This window comes from Rhineura floridana, chromosome 1, assembly GCF_030035675.1.
Source record: "Rhineura floridana isolate rRhiFlo1 chromosome 1, rRhiFlo1.hap2, whole genome shotgun sequence".
Taxonomy (NCBI): Eukaryota; Metazoa; Chordata; class Lepidosauria; order Squamata; family Rhineuridae; genus Rhineura; species Rhineura floridana.
In genome coordinates, this window is record NC_084480.1 from 67306218 (window position 1) to 67323266 (window position 17049).

The 17049-nt window shown below is 43.7% G+C and overlaps 1 protein-coding gene across 1 annotated transcript in view; it reads left to right on the top strand.

Annotated features, from left to right (window-relative positions):
• Positions 1 to 17049, top strand: part of PPIP5K2 (diphosphoinositol pentakisphosphate kinase 2) — a 170487-nt gene that overhangs the window by 27119 nt on the left and 126319 nt on the right. The window lies entirely within an intron of this gene.

Genomic DNA, 17049 nt, shown 5'->3' on the forward strand with positions numbered 1-17049 from the left:
AGCTAACTGGCCTGTAATTTCCGGGATCCCCTCTGGATCCCTTTTTGAAGATTGGCGTTACATTTGCCACTTTCCAGTCCTCAGGCACGGAGGAGGACCCGAGGGACAAGTTACATATTTTAGTTAGCAGATCAGCAATTTCACCTTTGAGTTCTTTGAGAACTCTCGGGTGGATGCCATCCGGGCCCAGTGATTTGTCAGTTTTTATATTGTCCATTAAGCCTAGAACTTCCTCTCTCGTTACCACTATTTGTCTCAGTTCCTCAGAATCCCTTCCTGCAAATGTTAGTTCAGGTTCAGGGATCTGCCCTATATCTTCTACTGTGAAGACAGATGCAAAGAATTCATTTAGCTTCTCTGCAATCTCCTTATTGTTCTTTAGTACACCTTTGACTCCCTTATCATCCAAGGGTCCAATCGCCTCCTTAGATGGTCTCCTGCTTTGAATGTATTTATAGAATTTTTTGTTGTTGGTTTTTATGTTCTTAGCAATGTGCTCCTCAAATTCTTTTTTAGCATCCCTTATTGTCTTCTTGCATTTCTTTTGCCAGAGTTTGTGTTCTTTTTTATTTTCTTCATTCGGACAAGACTTCCATTTTCTGAAGGAAGACTTTTTGCCTCTAAGAGCTTCCTTGACTTTGCTCGTTAACCATGCTGGCATCTTCTTGGCCCTGGCGGTACCTTTTCTGATCTGCGGTATGCACTCCAGTTGAGCTTCTAATATAGTGTTTTTAAACAACTTCCAAGCATTTTCAACTGATGTGACCCTCTGGACTTTGTTTTTCAGCTTTCTTTTTACCAATCCCCTCATTTTTGTGAAGTTTCCTCTTTTGAAGTCAAATGCGACCGTGTTGGATTTTCTTGGCAATTGGCCATTTACATGTATGTTTAATTTAATAGCACTGTGGTCACTGCTCCCAATCGATTCAACAACACTTACATCTCGCACCAGGTCCCGGTCTCCACTGAGGATTAAGTCCAGGGTTGCCGTCCCTCTGGTTGGTTCCATGACCAACTGATCTAGGGAATAGTCATTTAGAATATCTAGAAACTTTGCTTCGTTGTCATGACTGGAACACATACGCGGCCAGTCTATGTCCGGGTAGTTGAAGTCACCCATTACTACCACATTTCCTAGTTTGGATGTTTCCTCAGTTTCATATCTCATCTCAAGGTCTCCCTGAGCATTTTGATCAGGGGGACGATAGATCGTTCCCAATATTAAGTCCCTCCTGGGGCATGGTATCACCACCCACAACGATTCTGTGGAGGAGTCTGCCTCTTTTGGAGTTTCGAGCTTGCTGGATTCAATGCCTTCTTTCACGTATAGAGCGACTCCGCTACCAATACGTCCTTCCCTGTCCTTCCGATATAGTTTATATCCAGGGATAACCGTATCCCACTGGTTTTCTCCATTCCACCAGGTCTCCGTTATGCTCACTATATCAATGCTCTCCTCTAAGACCAAGCACTCCAGTTCTCTCATCTTGGTTCGGAGGCTCCTAGCATTAGCGTACAGGCACTTGTAAGCAGTGTCTCCCTTCAAGTGTCTTTGGCACTTGTGGTTTGGCCTGTGGTAATTTTGCTCTTCTGAATTTATATCCTGTGCCCCTGCTCTCACAATGCCTACTTCTAGGCCTACCCTTTTTAAAATTTCATCATTTCTTTGGTTTTTATCCCAGGGGGGAAGTTTATTCCGAACTGGACCTTTCTCAGCTCCTGTTGGGTTTCCCCCTCAGTCAGTTTAAAAGCTGCTCTGCTACCTTTTTAATTTTAAGTGCCAGCAGTCTGGTTCCATTCTGGTTCAAGTGGAGCCCGTCCCTTTTGTACAGGTCTGGCTTGTCCCAAAATGTTCCCCAGTGCCTAACAAATCCAAACCCTTCCACCCGACACCATCGTCTCATCCATGCATTGAGACTGCAAAGCTGGGCCTGTCTGGCTTTGTCAGCTGGGGCCTTGACGCTTTGTCAGCTGGGGCCTTGACGCTTTGTCAGCTGGGGCCTTGACGCTTTGTTAGCTGGGGCCTTGACGCTTTGTCAGCTGGGGCCTTGACGCTTCGTCAGCTGGGGCCTTGACGCTTCGTCAGCTGGGGCCTTGACGCTTCGTCAGCTGGGGGTTCCTCTAGCTCGTGGAGCAGGCTCCCTCGCTAGGGTGCTCTGACTTTATATGTGTGGCTGGTTCCTCCCAGCTACTGCTGCCAGCCAATGATGTGTTACTTGAGGCTGATGGCTCAACTATGAGCTGGGGCTTAACTCTTTAGGATTATCTCAGGCTTCCTTCCTTTGAAGGCAGGAAGGCAGGCTTCCTTCCTGAGCGAGGGGCGGGGTTTAAGCTTTGGCTGCTTTTAATCTAAGCAAGGGGCTGCGACTTCCAGGCAAGTCTTTTTTGTTTGTTGTTTTCCCACCTAGAACAGCCTGACCTTTCTTTAACCTAGGGAAACAGAGCTTGTGGTTGTGTTTCAGGAAGGCTAAAGCTGCCCTTTTTAGCAAGGACTGAGCTGACTCTCTCCCTGTATGTATCGGTGGAGTTTCCTTTTTCCCCTTCTCTCCGACTGGAATTTAGCCTTGTTTACAGTGTCCCCTGAAGCTTTCCTGCTAGGGTGGTGTTGAAAACTAGCTTTCTATAGGCTTCCGTCTCCTAGGATCTGTCTCCTAAGATAGAGGTTCTTTCAGGATTTGGCTCCTAGCTCAGGGTGACCTTAGGCTGCCCTTATTACTTATTGCTCTGAGCTGTTTTAATTTGATTAAATAATGGAATAAATGGGAGCTACTTACCCACTTTTCACTCTGCTGCTTAACTCGCCTTGACGCTTTGTCAGCTGGGGCCTTGACGCTTCGTCAGCTGGGGCTCCCTCTAGCTCGTGGAGCAGTTCTGGTTTAATTTGTTGTAACACCCAACTATTTGTCTTTTTTGCAGTCCATGTTATGCTCAAAGCGCTCCTCCAGCACCACATTTCAAATGAGTTGATTTTTCTCTTATCCACGTTTTTCACTGTCCAACTTCCACATCCATACATGGAGATAGGGAATACCATGGTCTGAATGATTCTGACTTTAGTGTTCAGTGACACATCTATGCATTTGAGAACATATTCTAGTTCTCTCATAGCTGCCCTCCCCAGTCCTAGCCTTCTTCTGATTTCTTGACTGTTGTCTCCATTTTGGTTAATGACTGTGCTGAGGTATTGATAATCCTTGACAAGTTCAATGTCCTCGTTGTCAACTTTAAAGTTACATAAATCTTCTGTTGACATTACTTTAGTCTTCTTGACATTCAGCTGTAGTAAGACGACTGTATATGTGGACATCACCAAATGGTCAATATAGGAATCAAATTGATTATATAATTGGTAACAGAAGATGGAGAAGTTCCATACTTTTGGCAAAAACAAGACCAGGAGCAGGCTGCGGTACAGATCATGAACTGGTAATATCGAAAATCAGAGTAAAGCTAAAGAAGAACAACAAAGCAATCATAATGCCAAAATACAATTTAAATAACATCCCAGAAGAAATAAAGATCAAATAAGGAACAGATTTGAGGCTTTAAACTTAGTTGACAGAGAACCAGAAGAACTATGGAGTGAAGCAAGAGACATTGTCAGGGAAGAATGCAAAAAGACAATACCTCTAGTTAAAAGGAGAGAAAGACCTCAGTGGATGACTGAAGAAACTCTTAAAATGATTAACGAGAGAAGGAAAGAAAAAGAAAAAGGCGATAGAAACATGGTCAGTACCCTAAATAGAACAATACAGTGACTAGTACGTAGGGACAAAGAACTATTACAGTAGTTATTGTACAGAAATAGAAGAGGACAACAAAAAGGGAAGAACAAGAGCCCTATTCCAAAATATTAGAGAAATGAAAGGGAAATTTAAATCACGACTAGAGAATAATCAACAGGGGAACACACTGACTGACGGAGATGAAATAAAAGGAACATGGAAGCAATACACTGAAGAACTCTATAAAAGAGATGACAGGATGACAGATCCACTCATGGAGGAACCATATGATGAAGAACCAGAAATTTTAGAATGTGAGGTAAAAGCTACTCTTAAAATACTTGGAAGAAACAAATCACCAGGAAAAGATGGCATACCAATAGAGTTGCTACAAGCTACTGAGACTGAATTTGTCCAAATTTTGACAAACATTTGTCAAGAAATATGGAAAACTAAACAATGGCAAACAGATTGGAAGCATTCAATATATATCCCAATTCCAAAGAAAGGGGATCTAAGGGAATGAAGTAATTACCAAACTATTGCCTTAATATCCCATGCAAGTAAAGTAATGCTCAAGATTCTACAATAAAGGCTCTTACCATATATGGTGTGAGAGATGCCAGATGTCCAAGCTGGATTTAGAAAGGGAAGAGGAACCACAAATCATATCGCAAACATACGTTGGATAATGGAACGGAGTAAGGAATTTCAGAAGGAAATCACCCTGTGCTTTATAGATTACAGCAAAGCCTTTGACTGTGTAGATCATGAAAAACTATGGAATGCTTTAAAAGAAATGGAGGTGCCACAGCATCTGATTGTCCTGATGAGAAACCTATACTCTACTGTAAGGACAGAATATGGAGAAACTAATTGGTGTGAGACATGGGTGTATTTTATCACCCTATTTGTTTAATCTATATGCAGAACATATACGGAAAGTGGGATTGGACCAAGATGAAGGAGGTGTGAAACTGGAGGAGGAAATATAAATAATTTAAGATATGCAGATGATACCATACTACCAAATCAGATGATACCAAATCAGTAATGATTTGAAATGAATGCTGATGAAAGTTAAAGAGGAAAGCACAAAAGCAGGACTATAGCTAAACATCAAGAAGACTAAAGTAATGACAACAGAAGATTTATGTAACTTTAAAGTTAGTAGTAGTAGTAGTAAAGATTTATTAGTCGTAGACCAGTAAAAACATAACATACGCATATTCTAGCTGAGATATGTCCTCCAGTGTGATAAGACCAGGGATTATTCCGTCCAGGATCTTCAGAAGATGGCCTTTGCGTTTCAGCTGTGTGCAACAGCCTAGAGGTTTCGGGTAGTTAGAACTAACTTTTGGTGATTAAGCACTAGACACCAACTCGGCTGTGGGGGGATATTCTGAGGGTGTATTAGTTCCTTAGATGCAAACATCAATAAGTCACACTGTTTAAGAGACTGTAGTTTGTGTGAACTGTCATTTGGAGGAAACAGTGGGGAGCGGGAATAGCTGTTTTGCCAGCCTGATTAAGAGTTAGCAGTATCATTCTTGGTGCTTTCCTCGTGCTTAGCAGCTTTAGTTCTCTGGGTTCCCTTTGACTTAGCAACAGAGTCCAGTAGTTTGAAAAGCCTAGTAAAGTTCATCTTACTATAACGAGGAGGCTTTATATGTTTAATGTTCTTAGACTTCTTAGCAGTAAGGTTCCTTCGTTTACTGGGACGTCTCTTAAATGCACAAGTGCCACTATGTTTTAGCTTGACGGGTGTCATTGGTTGAGCAGAACTTGTACAGTGCCGGAACTCATGTTCTTACTGTCAGAATGTAGATAAAATTTTCTGTAAGCCTCCACCAATATTGTTAGAAGATTACTGGTTTCGGTCAAAAAGTTTTTAATACAGACTGTGTCCCTGGCTATCATAAGGAGACAGCACTCTATTGTAAAGCTGTCCTCTTTATCTTCTAGGCATGGCTTTGTTATTGGGTGAGAAAGCCCACTTGGGAGGGCACTGGTTTTTGAGTCGATGCAGGTCGGCTGCATAATTTGGTGCAGCCTCCAGTTTGATGTCTCGTGTAGTTGATTATTATCCAGTGACACTGATAACTTTGGTACATCGTGTGGTTCCTTATTTTCCACATTTTCCGCCCACGCTAACTCCCAAGCTAAATTGGCAAGGGAGGGATCCCCGGTAACCATTTGGAGGGCTCCATTGTTATCAAGCGACCAGTCCATGGGGGCAATTAGCTGGGTAGTATTTTGGCATCTGTGTTCATGTCTTTTTTGAGAAAATTCCCCTTAGAACTCATTGCCTCCTCTGTTCCCTCTGGACCCTCAGTTCTGTCAGTTCTCTCATTAGGAAAGAAAAAATGGGTCATCTTCATTTGCTTTAATCCCTTGAAATGCAGAGGCATCTCATCTAGAGGAGTTATTCCCAGATTTCTATAACCACTTATAATAAGAACCATAATGTGGTGGTATCACCTTAACAAAGGGAATGCGCTAAAGAGACAACTACTCACTGTCTGAAGCAGTGTGTAACAGCGGCAGTAAAACAATAAACAGTGGCAGTAAAACAAATCTCACCCTATTTTTCGTTAGCTACTGCTTATCTGTTCCTCATAGCTCAAAGCTTCAGCAGCACAGGGAATGAGGTAAGTAGGTTGTTCACTGAAATATCTGCTTACTTGCTGCTGGTGGGGGTCTGTGGCTGTCTTGAACGAGGAGGAGAGTGATAAACGCAGAGCAGGAGAAGAATCTTCCCAGAGCCAAGGTCGTCTAAGTCAGGCAGTTAGACAGATAATTAGAAACGCAGTTGCAGAGGATAAGAGGAGGTGAAGTGCCAAATATGAGGTGTTAAGAGCTGGCATTTAGGAGTCACAAATGAGAAATAGCCTGCGGAGCTACCTGCGCGGGGTGTTCCTGGCTGTCGGCCATCTTCTTCTCGAGAGACACAGGAAAGTGAACTAAAGGAGTGCATTAGGGGAGCTGCCTACTTTCTTGTTATGTTCTTTCAAGTTGATTATGACTTATGGCGACCCTATGAATCAGCGACCTCCAAGAGCATCTGTCATGAACCACCCTGTTCAGATCTTGTAAGTTCAGGTCTGTGGCTTCCTTTATGGAAACAATCCATCTCTTGTTTGACCTTCCTCTTTTTCTACTCCCTTCTATTTTCCCCACCATTATTGTCTTTTCTAATGAATCATGTCTTCTCATGATTTGTCCAAAGGATGATAACCTCAGTTTCATCATTTTAGCTTCTAGTGGTAGTTGTCGTTTAATTTGTTCTAACACCCAATTATTGGTCTTTTTCGCAGTCCATGATATCCGCAAAACTCTCCTCCAACACCACATTTCAAATGAATTTATTTTTCTCTTATCCACTTTTTTCACTGTCCAACTTTCACATCCATACATAGAGATCAGAAATACCGTGGTCTGAATGATCCTGACTTTGGTGTTCAGCGATACATCTTTGCATTTGAGGACGTTTTCTAGTTTTCTTATAGCTGCCCTCCCCAGTCCCAGCCTTCTTCTGATTTCTTGACTATTGTTTCCATTTTGGTTAATGACTGTGCCAAGGTATTGATAATCCTTCACAAGTTCAATGTCCTCATTGTCCTCATTGTCAACTTTAAATCCTTCTGTTATAATAAAGGGGGGCAACTTCCTAGTGCACCCATTAAAATTTTTAAAGCTAAAATAATCCCCCAACTATTATATGGCTCCGAAGTAACAACATATGAGAAATTTGCCCAATTAGAATCAGTGCAAATACCTTCCTTAGGTCCATACTTGCTGTCCCCACATGTGTTCCTAGTTTTATCCTAAGAATGGAAACTGGTCTATCTTCTCTAGAAGCCCGGATTTGGTGCCTCAGAATTAACACCTGGCTTAAGTTACTATTTAATCCTGTAGGCTTGGCGCCCCATATCTTACAGGATAATTTCCACTCAATCTAGGAGATGATGATTATCAACAAAATCTCAAAATTAGGGTTCTCAATTCCTGTAATTTTATCAATGGGCTTAGTCAAAGCCAAAGAGCATATCACCCAACGAGTAAAAGACGTTGATCTTCAACAACGTCTGATTCTGGTGAAAAAACATATTTATAATATTAAACTGCAATTTGCTATGCCATACTTATCTAATTTATCTCTACCCAAACTCCATAAGGCGTTTACTCTGGCAAGACTAAATTGCTTGCCATCTGCGGTTTTAGAGGGTACCGTATATTCCGGCGTATAAGACGACTGGGCGTATAAGACCCCCAACTTTTCCAGTTAAAATATAGAGTTTGCCCAAGTTCTCCCCAGGAGCCTTTTGTGGCTTCTCCCTCCTGTATCTGGCCGTTTCGAGTCAATTCGTCTCAGGCTCTGCGGAGGCTTCCCTCCTCAAGGCAGTAATGCAGTTTCGAGTCAATTTCATCTCAGGCTCTGCCGAGGCTTCCCTCCTCACGGCAGTAACTTCTTGAGCCTCGCTGCGTTGCCTTCCTCGCCGTGACGGTCTCTCTGGACGGTGGCTGCGACTGCTTCCACTCCCGCTGCAGCTTTTTTTTTACTTAATTTTCCCGCTCTTTTTCAGCACCCGGCATATAAGACGACCCCCGACTTTTGAAAAGATTTTCCTGGGTTAAAAAGTCATCTTATACGCCAGAATATACGGTAGATATAAAAAAATACCATACAAAAACAGAAATGCCAGACTAGGCCCAAACGATATAGCGCTATATGCCCATTTTCATGAAATTCCACCTGCTCCGGATGAGGCCCTAAATTTACCAGATCGCCGATCAAAAGACTTGGGATACAATTATGCCGGCTTTTGTCTACTCCAAATGCTGCATAGACTGAATCTTGTTCTGCTAAATGGATCAGTGGAAGGCGACCGTTACGGCGAATTTACTTATTTTTCAGGCTCTGGGGCATCTTCCATAGACTTTTTTATTGTCTCCCCCGAGCTGCTTAGTGCCATACCCTCTTGCACAGTAGGTAACCGCACCGAAAGTGATCACCTACCCCTTTCTTTATCCCTTCTTTGTGGTGATCAAATCATTCACGCTGATTGTGTGCCGGTTTCAGAAGAGGAATATGAAAAAAGAGCTGCCCGCGTTAAATGGTCCACCAAACTAGAGACCAATCTAAAGAGAACTTTATACTCTCCTCGATGCCTCCGCCATCGTGAATTCTTGACGACTGCAGTAACTACAGAATCCCTGCTCATCGTGTATCAAGCCCTGCTGGTTAGACCTCCAAAATTGTCTATATGTTATGCCCTTGACAAGGCTGCATCCGCTCTCGTGCAATTCCAAACCATGGTTTGACAGGGAATGTATGGACATGAAAAAATTGCTAAGAAATACAGATTGTACAGAGACATGAATTTACCAGTATTACCCAATGAATGCTTAGATCTAAAGAGAAGATATAAACTTTTAATTAAGACGGGAAAAAATCTGGCCCAGAAACAGCTTTGGCAGTCTCTGATACAAGCCTCTAGATATAAGGACTCAGCCACCTTTTGGAGGTTGGTGGCTAGGGGCTGGCCCAAAACCTCCACCAATCTGGACTGTTACATTCCCGTATATTCCTGGGAACTGCATTTTTATAACATTTATGCTAAAATTCTATAAAAGATCTTCCTGAATGGCCTCCGGTTACATCTAAGGAAGTTACTACATTAATTGCAAAGCTGAAGCCGGCTAAGGCTCCTGGGCCCGATAATATCCCCCCAGAAACTTTTAAATCAAACACTGAATGGTGGGCACCAGTTCTAGCAGCACTATTTACGTATATCGATCGCACTGCTGATACTCCTGATGACTGGGGCTCAGCAATTATCCCAATTTACAAAAAAGGTTCCCGTTTAGATCCTGCGAACTACAGACCTATTAGTTTGTTAAACATCGTCAGTAAATTATACGCCAGCCACCTATTGGAAAAACTACAAAGCTGGCTGGACCATGAAAACATCTTGGCAGAGGAACAAGCTGGGTTTAGGGCGGAGCGTTCCACTATTGATCATGGTCTGGTGCTCCAACACTTGGTGGAAAAATACTCAACTAAATCAGGTGGAGCCCTTTATGCCACCTTGATAGATTTTAAATCAGCTTTCGATCTTATTCCCAGAGAGAGGCTGTGGGAAAAATTTGAGGCCACAAACATCAACAGGCGTCTACTATTACTTATTCTGCGGCTACATGAAAATGCTTACTTACGCATAAGATGTAACAACTCCGGTAGCCTGACTAGACTGATTCCCACTTTTAAGGGAGTTAAACAGGGCTGTATCCTGCTCCCCCGTTCAATTTTTACATCAACTCCCTGGTCAGCAGCTTGATGTCGGTCTCCTCCCATCACCCCACTCTGGCGAATAAACCCCTGTCAGTTCTCCTGTATGCTGACAACGCAGTACTTCTATCTCTAACAAGTGTTGGCCTGTGGTGCCTGCTGAGGGCGCTTGGGAACTATTGCAAAAAAAATCTCCTGGAAATTAACCAGGCCAAGTCGAAGGTAGTGGTGTTTACCAAAAAGAAGCTGAAGCACCGCTGGCTCTTAAATGGCCGCCAAATTGAACAAGTACCATCTTTTAGGTACCTGGGAGTAACTTTCCATTCTACGGGATCATGGCAACTACAAACTAAAACTGTCATTACTAATGCACAGAGGAACATTAAAGCTCTCCTGTCCTTTTTTTTCCACCAAAGGTGGGCAACATGTTCCCTCTGTCATACAAGTCTTTGTTGCCAAAGTTATCTCACAAATGACATATGGCTCCCAGATTAGTGCATACGATAAATACACACCATACGAAGTGATCCAAACCAAATTCCTGAGGACAATTTTGGGCATTCCATCCTGCGTCCCTAATGCCTACCTTCGCCTGGAAACTGGGCTTCCCTCAATAGAGGCCGGTATATGGACACTTAAGTTTAAGAACTGGTTAAAACTCCTGTTTCTACCTGTGGGTCTGGCCCCTCTTGTCCTGCTAGACATCTTCCAGTCGAGGTGGAAGAAAACTTTAACTATGAAACTTTCCAGTCTAGGATTTTTGGTTACTGCTGTGCTTTTGTTAGGCCATACCAAGGCGCTGGAGGCAATCTCTCAACGAATCCTCGACGCTGAACTCCAAAATCATCATTCTCGACCAGTGCCCAATTTTGGAGTTATACCTTGCCCTGGACCCTTTACCCCTGTGTGTTACCTTGCTTCCCTTCCTACCCCGAGGCTCCGGAAAGCATTCACGATGGCCAAGTTTAATGTACTACCCTCGGCCTTTTTAGATGGCAAATTTCAAAAAATCCCGTATGTCGAGCGATTATGCACCTGTGGAGTGGGTGCTGTAGAGACTGTGGGACATGTTTTATTGGACTGTGCTTTTTATAATGACCTCTGACACACTTTGATCACCCTGATCACGCAAAGTCTCCCAGGCAGGGACGCTGCTTTCCATGTTAGATATCTTTTATCTGACCAAATTTCGCAGGTCACAATTAAGGTAGTGAGATTTTGTGCTGCTGCTATTTCACTCCGAAGAGCACAATTAACTCAACTGCCAATACAGACCTGAGTTTTGGGTTTTTAGCAATTATTTTTATACAAAAAATGTGTGTCCTGTCATAATTATCTGTTTTATGATTATTTGGCCTAGAGTGTATTTAGTCTGGTCTTTGACCGTAATAAACTACAACTACAACCTGTGTCTCTCAAAGTGATCACATTTCTTCCAGCTCCCATCTTTCTTCAGGCTTAAATTATTTTATATTGTATTTTCCACCACTTCTTTCTTTTCTCTTATTCTGCTTAGGGCTCTCTGGGACTGTTTAGTTTGTTTCTTTCCTGCTGTCTGCCCTTTGGTTTTTCCTGCTTAAAAAAAAAAGTGCATTTTTTAAATCTCTTTTTCCTTCTGTCCTCTTTCCACCCCATCCCCCGCTTTGTTTACCACTTCGGGGAGAGAAGGTTAGTGTTTTTCTTTAGAGGTCTAAGTTTTTTAACCTCACTGGCCTCACAAGAAGCCATTAGTCTAGCACATCCTCTTGTCACCATGTCCTCTTGTTAGGTGTGTGTGTTGTACTCGCTACAGGCTGCTCAGCTGCCCTTTTGCCCCATAATTACAGAGCCCTCATGTCTGCTGATGGACCTTCCCTGGTATCTTCACACAGTTCTGCTGAGCTTGTCATCCACAAAGCTAAGCAAAAACATTACCATTTAAACTCGCAGTCTAAGGGAGATGCTGAGCAGACAGCCCAAAGAGAATGTTTTGTCTTCAAACCAGCACTTCCAGGCACCCCTCTGGGGCTCAGGCTGCAATGCACTCCCTCATGAATAAGGATAGGGAAGAACATGGAGACGTTTTTCAATATCAAGGTGACCTGGGGAATAATGAAATGCTAAGGAGTGTATTCTCCCATCACTCTTCTGAGGATTTTGTGGGGTTTACTCAGTCCCCTGTCATACCCCACCAGCAGTCTGTCAGCCTGTCCCAGCAGGGTCAGGTGTACTCCCCAAACCAGGGATCTGTCGCTCCTCAACCTGGCTTCTCCCTGACTGCAGATATACTTAAACAGATTAAAGATACTTTATTGGAAGAACTGGCCAGCAAAATAAGAGCACCAAACTACTGCTCCTGCTCATAATGACTCTGCTCATGTATCTGACCAGGCTGTCCCATCCTCCTCCAGGAACAGACCTATTATGCAAGCCTTGTCTCATCCAAGGGGTCCCTCTTGCAAGCAAGATGCCCCCTTGGGGGAAGGGCTGTTACGGCAATCTCCCCTAATCCATTTGCTCTCCATATTGATAATGCTGGAGGACCTGCACCCACTTATCAGCACAGTATCCTAGCTGGTGAGTTACATCCATTAGACCCATTCCTTACTCCTGAGTTGGAAGAAGGAGAGTGGAGCAAAAGCTCCCTGACAGAGGAACAATTCTTTCATTGCCTCTTTCATTAGTCTTATTTTGCAGCCCTTTTATCCAGGGTTTTGGCGACTCTTGGCCTTAGTTCCAGTGCCACTGAGCTACCTCCAGCTCAGTCGTTAAAATATATTAAAACAAAACATCTTTTAAAAAAAAATTTTAAGCGCTAAAACATTTTTTTTAAAAAAAGGTTTGAAACATATTAAAAAGCAATTCCAACACACAGACTGGGATAAGGTCTCAACTTAAAAAGCTTGTTGAAAGAGAATGTCTTCAATAGGCGCTGAAAAGATAAGAGAGATGGCACCTGTCTAATTAAGGGGAAGGCATTCCAAAGGGATTCCAAATTTACCCAGAACTACTGAGCATTCCAGCCATTGACTATCCAATCTCTGCTCTGGTAGCCAAGAATCTCCTCTCCAAAGATGGAAATTCTTAGTTCAGGAATCCCATTGAGAGGTGTTTGGGCTTTGCCCTGTGCAGGCCACATGAAGCTGCAACTTTGACAATTCAAGCTTCCTGTTTTGCTTCCGTCTTCACCCATGCAGCCCTTGTTTGGTTAGATGACCTGATCGACAACCCCAACGAGGACTTCAGTCGAGTTCACAAGTCCCTCCTGAAGATTTCCAGGGTGGCAGCATATGTGGCGAATGCTGCACTAGATGCAACTCAGTTTGCTGCTGAGTCTCTGGTGGTAGATGTGGTGGCCAGAAGGACCCTTTGGCTGAAACATTGGGAGGCAGGCATTACCTCTAGAGTCAACCTGTCTATGGCTCATTCTGTAGGGAAATTATTTAGAGAACACATATTCAAGGATGTCCCTGTTGAATCCAAAGACAAGACGAAGGTGCTGGTCTCCTCTTGGAGAGATGACAGATGCTTCTCTCATCGTTTCTCCCCTTATTGATTGAGTCAATCATTTCGGCGGCACAAGGACTCCAGACCCAGCTGGGGCAACTGGAACAAACCCAAATATTCTTCCAGATTTCAACAAGGAGCCAAGTTACTGTCCTCCAACAAAGGAGGACGTACTCAACATCCACAATGACGCTATCCAGACCCAGGTTGGAGGCCGCCTTCAAAAATTCTGCCACACCTGGCAGGCCTTGACAACAGATCAATGGATCCTCAACTTGATTCTCCAGGTATACAAAATTGAATTCCAGTCCCAGATGCCACCCCAATTCCTTCCCTTACCAGTGTCCAATTCTTCAGGGAAACAGGAGATTGTACAAAATGCTATTCAACACCTACTGACCATGGTGACCATCTGAACTGGTCTGTCCAGGATAATTTTTCTTCAGCATCTATATTCTTCATGGTGCCAAAGAAGGAACAAAATTCCTGAAGGGCTGTGCTGAACCTCAGATTTCTAAACTAGTGGGTTTACAGGAAGTTCAGGATGGAAACCCTGGCATCAATCAAGGAGGCTCTCCATCCTCATGACTTCTTATCATAGATAGACCTCAAGGAAGCCTATTTGCACATTCCCATCCACCCGTCATTGAAAATTTCTTCGTTTTGCTTAAAATCACCAACATTTCCAATTTCTAGCCCAGGCCGAGAGTATTCACAAAGGTAATTGTTACCCTGGTGGCTTATCTTTGCCTCCAGGGCATCCATATCTACCCCTATTTAGACAAACTGTTCATTTACTCACCCACAAAGTCACATGCCCTTCAAGATACTGAATTCACCTTATCCGAAGTCCAGTCCCACGGCTTCCTTTTGAATCTCCAGAAAAGTCACCTGAATCCTACACAATGCCTGATTCATCTCAACATGGTCAGTGGGTCAGTTTCTCTTTCACCAGACAAGGCACAGTCACAGCCTATCAAGACAGCAGCTCAAGTTGATTATGTCCAAAACAGACCTAATGTTTTTAGCAAGGGTCCTAGGTCTACTAGTGTCAGCATCTCAAGTGACTGTGGGCCAAACATCATGAACAACCTCTTCAGTGGTTTCTTTTCCCGTTTCAATGCACCATCACCCTGAGATAGCACATTCAGCTCCTGCATTGAGGGCGACCGTGACCTTGTGGACCCAGGATCAGAACCTTCAGTAGGTTTTGAACCTTCCTTTCATGGAACCATCCTGGACACCAATAACTTCAGATACCAGCCTCAGTGGATGGGGAGCCCACTGCCTGGGCCACGTGGTTCAGGGTTGTTGGTCTCCAACAGAACAAATGAAGAATATCTGATGGTTAGAGTTAAGGGCAGCATGCTTTGCCCTGCAGTTCTTGGTTCCTCATCTCAGCCTATCCCACATCTTAAGGACTGACAACCGTATTGTAAAAGCAAATATCAATTAGAAAGGGGGGACGAGATCAGCAGAACTGCAGACAGAAGCCTCCCTGCTTCTGAATTGGGTGGAGGTTCACGTTCAATCCCTGTCATCATCAGTGGGACATCCAATATTCAGGCCAATTGGTTGAGTCGGCAACCAGTGAAACCAGGGGAGTGGATGCTTCATCCAAAGATCTTCCTTCAGCTTCAACATCACTTCGGGAGGCCCCTGGTAAACCTCTTTGCATCAGGAGACAACCATCAGCTCAAGAGCTTCTTCTCAAGATTCCACTCCCCCAGGGTGGAAGGTCTGAACGCTCACATTTCAACTTAGCCCAGGAGACTGCTTAATGCTTTTCCTCCAATACCTATCCTACAATGGGTCCTATGAAAAATCAGGGAGAAAAGGGCTCGAGTGATCTTGACAAGCCCTTTTCTGGCCTTGACATTCCTAGCTATCAGAGATTGTGGTTCTGGCAATGTCTCCTCCATGGCATCTTCCACGTTTTCCAGACATAATCTCCCAGAGTCCTCTACTTCACCCAGACCCAGCCTGGCTCCAGCTGATGGCCTGGGTATTGAACAGAGATGTCTGAGAATGTTTGGTCTTAATTCTGAGGTCATTGAAACCATCTTAGTTTCCATACACCCATCTACTGTTCTTATTTACTCTTCAACATGGAAAGCATTTGACTCATGGTGCTCCTCCAAGCAACTGTCTCAAGACAAAAAATTCTCATATTCTGGCCTTTCTCCAGGACAGCCTTAAGAAGGGACTTAGACCTAACATCTGAAGGAGACAAGCTGCAGCCCTTTCTTCACTTATTTCAGATCCGGTGTCTGCACCTCTAGCTGCCTATCTACTCCTGAAATGTTTCCTATGAGGGGCAACCTTTAAGTGTCCACCTACTGTGCATAGATTTCCTCCTGGGATTTGCATAAGGTCTGGCACGCTTTGCAGAAGGTCCCTTTTGAACCCTTATCCACAATCCCACTAAGGTTGCTGTCTTTGAAAGTTGTTTTTCTCGTGGCCATAAGATCTGCCCACAGAGTTTCTGAATTGAATGTCCTTTTGGTGGCCAAACACCTTTGCATTTTTCATAAAGGTAGTGCCGTTCTCCAAACAGTTCCTTCCTTTATACCTAAAGTGTTGACAAAAATTCACAGACAGCAAGAGCTAATTCTGCCAACCTTTTGCCCTGCTCCACCCCATCCCTTAGAATGTGCTTGGCATTCTTTGGATGTCAGATGGGCATTGAAGGTTTATATTGTTAGGATTAAGGACATTAGGCTAACTGACACACCCTTTGTATTCTTCCGCCCAGCCTCACTGGGATGGAGAATAACCCCTTCCACTGTCTCAAAATGGATTAGAGCATTCATAGCTCTCACCTATGAGGCTGTAAAACTTCCAGTCCTTGATAGAATCACCGCCCATGCTACAAGAGCTGTGGCCACCTCAGCAGCTCTCTCAACTAATGCTTCCATGGAGGAAATTTACAGTGCAGCAATGTGGGCACACGGAAGTTCCTTTACCAGGCACTATAAAATTAATACTTACGCCTCAGCTGAGGCAGTCTTTGGCAGGAGGTTCCTCCAGTAGGCTCTTCTTGACTAGGTGGCAACCTTCTTTATTTCCCGCCCTACATGGGAAGCTTTAGAAAATCCCAGTCTGATAGTTTCTTCCAGCAACACGAGAAAGACCCGTTGGTTCCCTACCTGAATGGTAATTCTGTGTTGCTGGAAACTCATCAGGCTACACCCTAGTAATGGCTGCCCTAACTGTACTGACCATTTACAATTTTTGCATTAGGGGTTTTCTTCATATCACTAATGAGGAAGTAGGCCTTTTATCTATAACTGTTGTTTCTCCTTTAACTTGTTTGAGCTTGGTGAGGATGCAAACTGAAGGAGTGCATTATGGGAGCTGCCTACTTCCTTCAAAGTTGTCTTTCCTGCCTGCGACCACAAGGTGGTGACGAAATCCAGTCTGAATTTCTTTCCGGCAACACAGAGTTACATAACTATTTCTAACTATTTCTTTCCAGCAACTATAGAACCATTCAGATAGGGAACTAAAGGTTCTGTCTAGGCTTTCTCGCTTTCTTCCTAACAT